Below are 8,478 nucleotides of genomic sequence, written 5' to 3' on the forward strand. Positions count from 1 at the left end.
GGCAAAGCTCAGTGAAACCTGTTTCAGATCTTGTGAACATCCTGTTTGGTAATTATGAGAAGCAAGTTTTTCTGTTTACTTGTGTTTTACTTCTTTCAGTATATGGATCTTTGGAAGTCCAAAAAAGTTTCACCTTCTCTTACAAATGCACTGAAAATGTGCTGGAAATGTGATACAGGTTATCATTTTCGAGGCCTAGCAGCAAGATGAGACACAGAGCTGTTTCTGTGCTCTTTTCAGACAAAAGGCAAGTTGACAAAGTAGGTCAATGTCTTTGTCAAAGTAGTAAAACATATTCATTTAATGTTAGAGGCCATATTTCCTGCCTGTAGGCATGTCAACCTACACAAAGCAGTTCAACTGGCTTTCCTGTTCATGGCTGTGTCTTCCATCAAGGAATTCCACCTGTTGGCCACTGACACTGATGTGTGAGCGTGCATATCTGTTGTTTTCTTTCTAAACTTCTGGGATATGTTGAGGCATGGAGACTAAAGGTCGGGACCTCTTAATAGCTTCCTGTGACCCGTGTGGCCGTCAGCTGCCTCTGTTGTGCATAAACATGCCTGTGTTTTTATTTTTGGTCTTTTGTATTGAGCTGAGCTGTCATTTTTATAACTTTGCCAATATACCACAAAAGGTGAGTATTGATAAACCACGAACAGTGTCTTTGTGGTTAATTAACATTTCACTCCTTTATGCCCCTAAAATATCAACATTTTGAAACTTACAGAGCTTGAGACAGATACCTGTTAATTCCTTGAAAACATTTTAGGGAAACTGCTTTCAACAAAAGCAAGTGTTTCTAAAGAGCAGAAAAGTATACTGCTTTGAAAATCTGACATCACAGCAAAAAACACAAAATATAATATAAAGATGTTTTCCTGTTCCTTAGATTTAAGGTGTAACAAAGGTAACCCTACCTGTTCTTTTATTAGCTCTTTTTTTCATTCCTAGCAGATGCACAATTACATTTCCCACATAAAAGCTTTTAGTGTCTTTTTGAACGGAATGCCTTGGAATCCTACACAACACATCACAGACAGGTGTGTCAGTAAACCCATCAATATACATGAACACACTCACATTCACGTGCACAGTTGTGTGTGTTCTTTTTCAAAACATATTTAAGACGGCCTGACATTTAAAAGTCAAAGATTGATGTATCGCTGTGTAATGACAACTACACTTTAATTACAGCAGTGACATATAATTGCTTGGATAAATTAGGTAATAAAAAAAAATTAAATGAAATGAATGAATCTTTATTTGCTCCCTAATTCTCTTTTTGACTGAACCTCAACCATGTGTCATCCAGTGGGTGGTTGTTCTTGACTCCCTGACATTTTGAGGGTTGAACTTCCAATCATTATGCTAAAATGTTAGATGATCTGTGCTGCAGAACCGGTTGACTTTAGTGTTCAAGCTACTTTGCATGAACAGCATGGATCTCGTGTGCCCTGTTAAGAATACATCCTTTATGTGTTTCTTTGTGTGTGTGCGTGTGTGTGCATATGTAGGTAAACACTTAAACACTAAGCTCCTTGCTACTAATGTCCCTGTCACATTGATTGCTTACACAGCTGCAGACTTAAGCATCCACAAACACATGCAAACACACACACACACACACACACACACTAGTGGTTAATTTTTGTGCACAATGCTTCAGACACACCCTACTTTAGACAACCTTCGTGTGTCTGTGCCTGTGTGATGTTTTTATATCCATAACTTATTCTGTTTGATCTTAGTTGGGGTGAAATCCAGAGCTTATCTGAGCAAGAAAATCTTTCTGTAAAAACTTTGAAGCGTGTTCTTGTGTGTGAAACCTGCATCACACAGTTCTGCCAGTCAGATGTTTTCTGGTCTTGCAGTAATAATACCTTACAAGGAGCCAGGTGAAGGAAGGGTCATAATACCGTTAACACTGAGCCCAGCAGTGACACATCTGGAGCAATTTAACCTGCCAGTGGCAGCAGGGAGGAAACGCGAATCATTGGCCCTTGCTTGGTTCAGATTAGTTTCAGTGGATCATCTTGTCCTTTTTAGGAGAGGCTGCGCTTTATGAATACTGTCAAGTCTATTTCATTTCACATGCTTTGAAGTTAAGAGATGATATGTAGATCTAAAACAGCAGGGGCAGAGCCTTTACATCTGTGATTCTCAAAATTACAGTCACAATTGTGACAGTTGATAAAAGCTGACACCTAGTGGCCTAAAGTTTACACTGCAGGAAACCTAGTGAAGGAAACTAAAAACAGGAAGGAACACAAGCTTGCTGATGGGTTTTATATGAGCATATAAGTCTGTGCATAAATATTTATGTGTGTGTAAGTATAAAATCTATGTTTAAAATGTAGTTTTAATGTGTATCAGCAAAATGATTGTACATTTTCGCTGTTTCACCTTAGGGACTGTACACCAATTATTGTATTTCACTTTGTAGAAAATTATTGTTCTCCTCAGGGTTTGTTTTCTTTGAACCCTGCTCTTAAAACTGCAACACTTTTCCTACAATATAGCAAAATTACATATCTGAGTTGTTTTGATATATCTTGTTTAATTGTATACCCCAGGTTAAACCTTTACATCTCCCCCCTCCTGATAACTTTCATACAGTCCCTAACCACTGGCTTTTGCTCTCTGATCTCTATCACAGGAACACTAAATCATACTCTGTGCACTGGCGTGGCTTTATGGTTAGCCAAAACATCTGCCGTAACCACAACAGTAGTCCAAAGAAAACCAGGCACAACTGAGACTTTGACAAACAGAACGCAGCTACCAAAAAGAATCTTTTACGTAAGCTGATACGCCTCAGCAAAACTCATCAATGCCTCAGTGAGGACAAGAGCATGGAAAAATGAAAGAATGCGACGGCCCAGTGCATGAGAATAAATGACATGAAAGAAAAAATTAATAGCTGAGTTTGGAGTATAAATAGATAAGCAATGAAAACAAAGACAAAAAACAGAGGAAAGGGGGAAATAATGATGTACAGTAAGATTGTTTCATGCTCAGTGTCTCAGAAAAAGGATTTTCAACTTCGTCCAGTCAAGTTCTGGGCAGCCACCCCCACAGCTGCTTGTCAACTGCTTAGTGCTTAAACAAACAAACAAACAAAAACTTTCAGGAGGACAAAAGGACAAACAGTAAGTTCAGCTGTGATAAGAAATAAGCACAGGGTGAGGAAAGGGCAGAACAGGGGCAGGAGTAATTCATCAAAGAAAAGAGACAAGAAAATGTGCAGGGAGAAGCGAGAAGAAGAGGAAATAGCTGACAGAAAGCAGTAAGGAACAGCCAAAGAAAAATGATCCCAGGAGACACATGATGAGACAGAGGAAAGACAGAGACAAACAGGGGTGGATCAGGTTTACACACCCTTGTGGTGACTCGATGGTATTTTGTTAAAGCTCACATATTATTGTCTTACTGTCTTGGACTTTCCCAACAAAATGAACACTCCTGTTTACCTGTCTTGACCACAGCACATCCAGTGTCTGTGGATCTGTTGTTGATACTGGTCACTGTGCACTGCACTTAATCTGAAAAGAGTCATGTTCAAATACAGCATTTATGTGTGTCCTCCCGGGTCGTGTCGACTTGCTGTAGCAAGAACCAAACACTACAATCTCACTGCGCTACTCTGTGGTCACTCCTGGTCATGTGTTAGAAGAAAGGGAGGAGAAGACATCGCCTCCAAACTGCTCCTTTCTCAGGCACACACACTTGCTGTCTTGTGCTTCACCTGAAACAACATTGCGTGTGTGTGTGTGTGGCAGTCTATCTCTGACTCAGCTGCATGTTTGGGTCTCCCTGTTTCCCATGGTCCGGCAGCAGGCATTGTTTTCATATACCGTTCTCCCAAAACACCATTGTGTCGACAGCTTTGCTTACACAAGCAAACAGGGTTGAGAGTTAGCTATGAAATAGTGTCTCAGTGTGGTTGTCATGGGTGTCGTTTTGACTACTTCAGCCCAGTAACTTTCCAAAGAGCTTTAATGTGGATCAGAGGGAAACTTTATTGCATTAGTAGAGTAGGATGAGCTTTTGATTAGCATTTGAACATGCAGCATGTGTTCTATGGACCTGGTCACTTTAGATGAAGTTGATCTTGACCACTAACGCTCATATATACTCTTGTTACGGCCGTTTTGCTATGTGACTCCGGTGCATTTAAAAATCTAGAGCAGGACCTGATGAGATGGCTGCTGTCCTGAAATGACAGTGGTGCCTTTCCATTTGACAGTACTCCCATAGGTGAAACTGACATTGACAGAACAATGATTGACCTACAGCACCCATTAATCTTGTTTTGTGGTGTGTAATGAGCATTACTTCCTCAGGAGGCTGCTAGCGTGACTGTACGCACTTTATTCTGAATCGCATGTAAGGAAAAGAGAGAAAAAAAACTTTTTGAAGTGTTTCAAACTTCCAACTTTCAACATTCTGCCGCAGCTTGCAGCCTCATTTTTTTTAGCTTGTCTGCTGTTGTGAATTTAACACCTGCTTCCTATTCTGGTCCAAAACCCAGCAAGGGTCTGCTCAGGAGGTTAAAGCCTCAGTGCTGCGGCTTTCAGGAAAACACATCAGGACAAAAAAAACAAAAAACAAAAAAAAACATGTGGAACTACTCAGTGGCACCATGAGAGTTTAGCAATACTGTTTCTACAGCCCTACTTATTTCTGTTAATGTTGCACTGATTGTTAAGTTTGCACCAAATTCACAGACATTTGATTTTACAAAACTGTCTGAGGAGAGACATCTACTTAAAGAAACTTATTGTTCCATCCTTAGTTAATATACTATAAACTGATGTGATCCCTAAAGCACAACATTTCACATACAATAACCCACTTTACCATCCAGTCAAAGCCCAAAAAGAATATGGAACAAATATGCTTTGTTCTTTTCGACTATGGCAAAGATGCTTTCAGTTCTGGAAGTCTTTACTGTATCATTCCTCTCCTGCAGAGCCAGCATGGTCAATTATTCTCAGCATTTGATCTACTGAGCTTTAACATAGATAGATATGGGCTATATCCTAGGTTGCAGCTGAGTGGGATCCATTGCCAAAGCACATTGTTTCCTAAAATATTGTGGATTTTGTGATATAACAACATGAGGACAGTATTATCCAGGATGTGAAGAGCATGACCAAGAGGATATCTGAGCTGCTGCAACAGAGGATTATAATAAATCTTACTATACTTTGCATAGAAAATTACTGTCGGTAGAATAAATAAGAAGCTATTTCTAAATTGATTTTCTGTATTATATGTTATTTTTAACATTCAACAATTTTAAGATTTTAACATTGTCTAGGAATCTATTGTATTTTTAAAGCTTTTGTAAGAATCAAAATCTCTTTAAAAAATGAGAGTGGGCTACACTGACAAAGGGATGCATTTGTATCCCAGAGAGACCTACTCATAGCATTAAAATGTGATGTCTCATTATAAAATCTCAGTGGAAACTAAGCTTTTGAAGTGGGACAGCTGGGAAGCAATTTAAAGTGTTGGAGGCATCTCTGGCCTGTCTTTTATTAGCTATTAAATGGAGCATGATATATAGAACTCAAGAGACATGGATTTTCAGTTACAGAGGAAAAGAACATTTGGGTTGATTTAACGTTACTTGACAGTACCTGAATGAACAACTAAAAACAAACACACTCTGGCATCAACACATGCACATACATGCACACAGTCCCACTGACCCTGCTGGAATGTCCTCGAATATATATCTTTCCTTCACAAAACCCTTGTTTTCACTTATGCACCGCACACATGGACATGCTACTCAAAACACACCTTCAGTCCTCTTAAAAGAGACCCAGAAACATCTCACAGAAAAACACATCTGTGGTGTAGACAGATATCGACATAGAAGAAACCTAGACTTCTATCCCTTCTGTTTGTTAAAAGAACAACCAAATGTCTAAATCACAAGCCCAGGGCCCCCCTAATCTTGACAGGACAGGGTCGGGCAGGAAATGATGTCACAGTCATAGCAGCAGATCTCCAGACGCTGATAAGGTCTCCCTCCCTGGGAAAGTCTAACAAGGAACAGACAGATAACCCTTTTGTCTTCTATATCTTCTTTCATCTTGTCTCATCAAGACAGGAGTGATTACAGCCGAAAGCTATTCAGACATTCATCACTGGCACAGTACATTTCATAATAATGTCACTGAGACATGCTGAAGTGTTTGGGTTTGATCCAAGAGGAGGACACATTCACTGAACTATCAATGCTGAGACTGCTCTTCTTCCATTGCGTTAAACAAAAACAGCCCATGACACATAAACGTAGTAAATATGGGCCTGGAGAGTAAATGGAGTCAGGTAATAGATCCGAGAATTGATGCAGGGGGTAGACTGCCAGAAGGAGTGTTGCTGTTTTCCCATTCTTTAATGACGATTAGTGTGCACACTCACTGTGAGTCATGTTTTACAGACTTGCAAGGCTGCATATAAGTAAATGTGGAGTGGTGTGGACGGGTGTTAGATTGATTTAAATCACTGAAGGAAGCGGTCCTGCTGACTCGCCTGGGGTCTCTCATTCAGTGGGAAGGAATTAGACATGGGGGGTGGGGGTGGGATGGGAGTTGGGGGAAGATGGAGATCTCATGGTCTCATCCTGCTGTGTTTTGTTGCAAGTCTGTATGGATGTGTTTATGTCTTCACTGAAGAAATCAGTACATGTGCATGTTTATATGGCTGTCTAATGAACCTGTGTGGGTGTGTGCTCCAAATTTCCTGGCTTTGGTAGTATCTCCGGAACTCTCTGTCTCTCTATCACTGTGTACATTTCTCTGTCTAGTTTTGTCTAGTTCGCTGTGTGTACATATGTGTGTTTACAGTATGTCTGCATTTTTAAGAGCACACTTTCAAGTCTCCATATTCAGTGACACACAGAGCACAGAGCAGCCACTTCGAGCCCTTCTCTCTGTTTGTTTAGATAGATATCCCATCTGGTATTCATAAAGGTGGGATCAAAACGAAGTGTCAGCCTGCAGTGGCCTGCTTTCATCTTCACCCCAGCTTCACCATCGTAAACTAACCCACAGATTAGTGTCACCCCACTTTGCAGGCCCTCACAGTTCTATGGATCTTTATGGATCTTTCTGGTGTCTTTAAGCTCATTATTTTGGTTTTATGACATGCAGCTTTTAGCGTTTTCAATAGTCAATGGTTAATAGTTTTAATCTTTTCTTTATTAGATAGCAAAGATGTTCTGATAAACCAACTGTACACTATTTGCCCCACATGAAATGGCAAAGTTAGAAAGTTAGTTATTAATCAGACTGACCCCAAGAGTCTGATTCCTGTTGGGAAAGCTTACTAGCATTTAGTAGCCTTTAAAGTTGATGCTCTTGCTTGACTTCTCACTTTTTATATAAAAATCGTAAATAATGGGGAGCAGACAGAGGCAATCTTGTAAAAGTGTTCCAAAAACACATCAGAGAAAAGACATATTGTAAGCAGAGTCCTGTATACTTCTTAATCCCATCCTAAAACAAATGTCCACATTAAAGACACAAGCTGTAATCAAAAAGATTAAACTAAGAAGTAAAGAAAAAATGAAATGATTGAGAAGCAGAGATTTAAACAAAGAGGAGAAACTGGGCCTGGAATACTGTACCACATTTCAAGAATATTACCTGCATATTTTTGTGGTTTAGGGTGAAGGATAAATTAGCAGAGCTTTCTGTCTGAGAAAGAAAAACAAGTGAGGAATGTTTAAGAGACTGCAGTTTCTGCAGAGTGGAACACCACTGATACAGAGAGTTAGAGAAAGAGGCTTACTGTTTGTATTTCCATGCACCTCAACCTGCTGAATAAAGAGAAACTTTTGATTACAAGAAATGAAATCTACCCTTTCTCTTCATCATGAAAATGTTCACAAACTCTTATATCATTTCTGGAATTCGATTGAATAAACAGAAGCTGAGGCCAAACTGTGAGCAGCTTGTCTCCACCAGCTTGTTCACAGTCAATTCTCTGGCCGACAGAAATAAACTGTGGCCTGTCAATCTTTTGCCTCAGAGAATGTCTCAGTGCTAAACTTTGCTTCTTGTGGTGGCAGATCTCGGATATATACATTTTTCAACTCCAGATGTAAAATGTAGTCCAGAGGGTGTAACCCAACATTCCTCTGGCTTAATGCAGAGGTATCACAGCACTCTTCAGATGGCTGCTGCTTGGCTCGGACCTCTGCAGGGAAGCCCCTCTGCTGTCTTTCCCTTTGATATGAGTCAAAGACTGGGCAGTCTGCCGGAAGACAATTGCAGAAGAAAGGAAATGAGAAAGCCCGGAGCAGACAGTGGAAGTCAGTGAGGGACAGGAAAGAGGAGAAAGACTGACTTAGCCTCTTTAAAGCTCCTAGTGATTAAAATAGAAAGAAAGGGGCCACAACTGAGGGGCTGGATTTCTACAGCTCTCTGATGCTGGGCCAAAGGAGCATGTATGAAT

Source organism: Mastacembelus armatus, chromosome 5 (genome assembly GCF_900324485.2).
Source record: "Mastacembelus armatus chromosome 5, fMasArm1.2, whole genome shotgun sequence".
In the NCBI taxonomy this organism is placed as follows: Eukaryota; Metazoa; Chordata; class Actinopteri; order Synbranchiformes; family Mastacembelidae; genus Mastacembelus; species Mastacembelus armatus.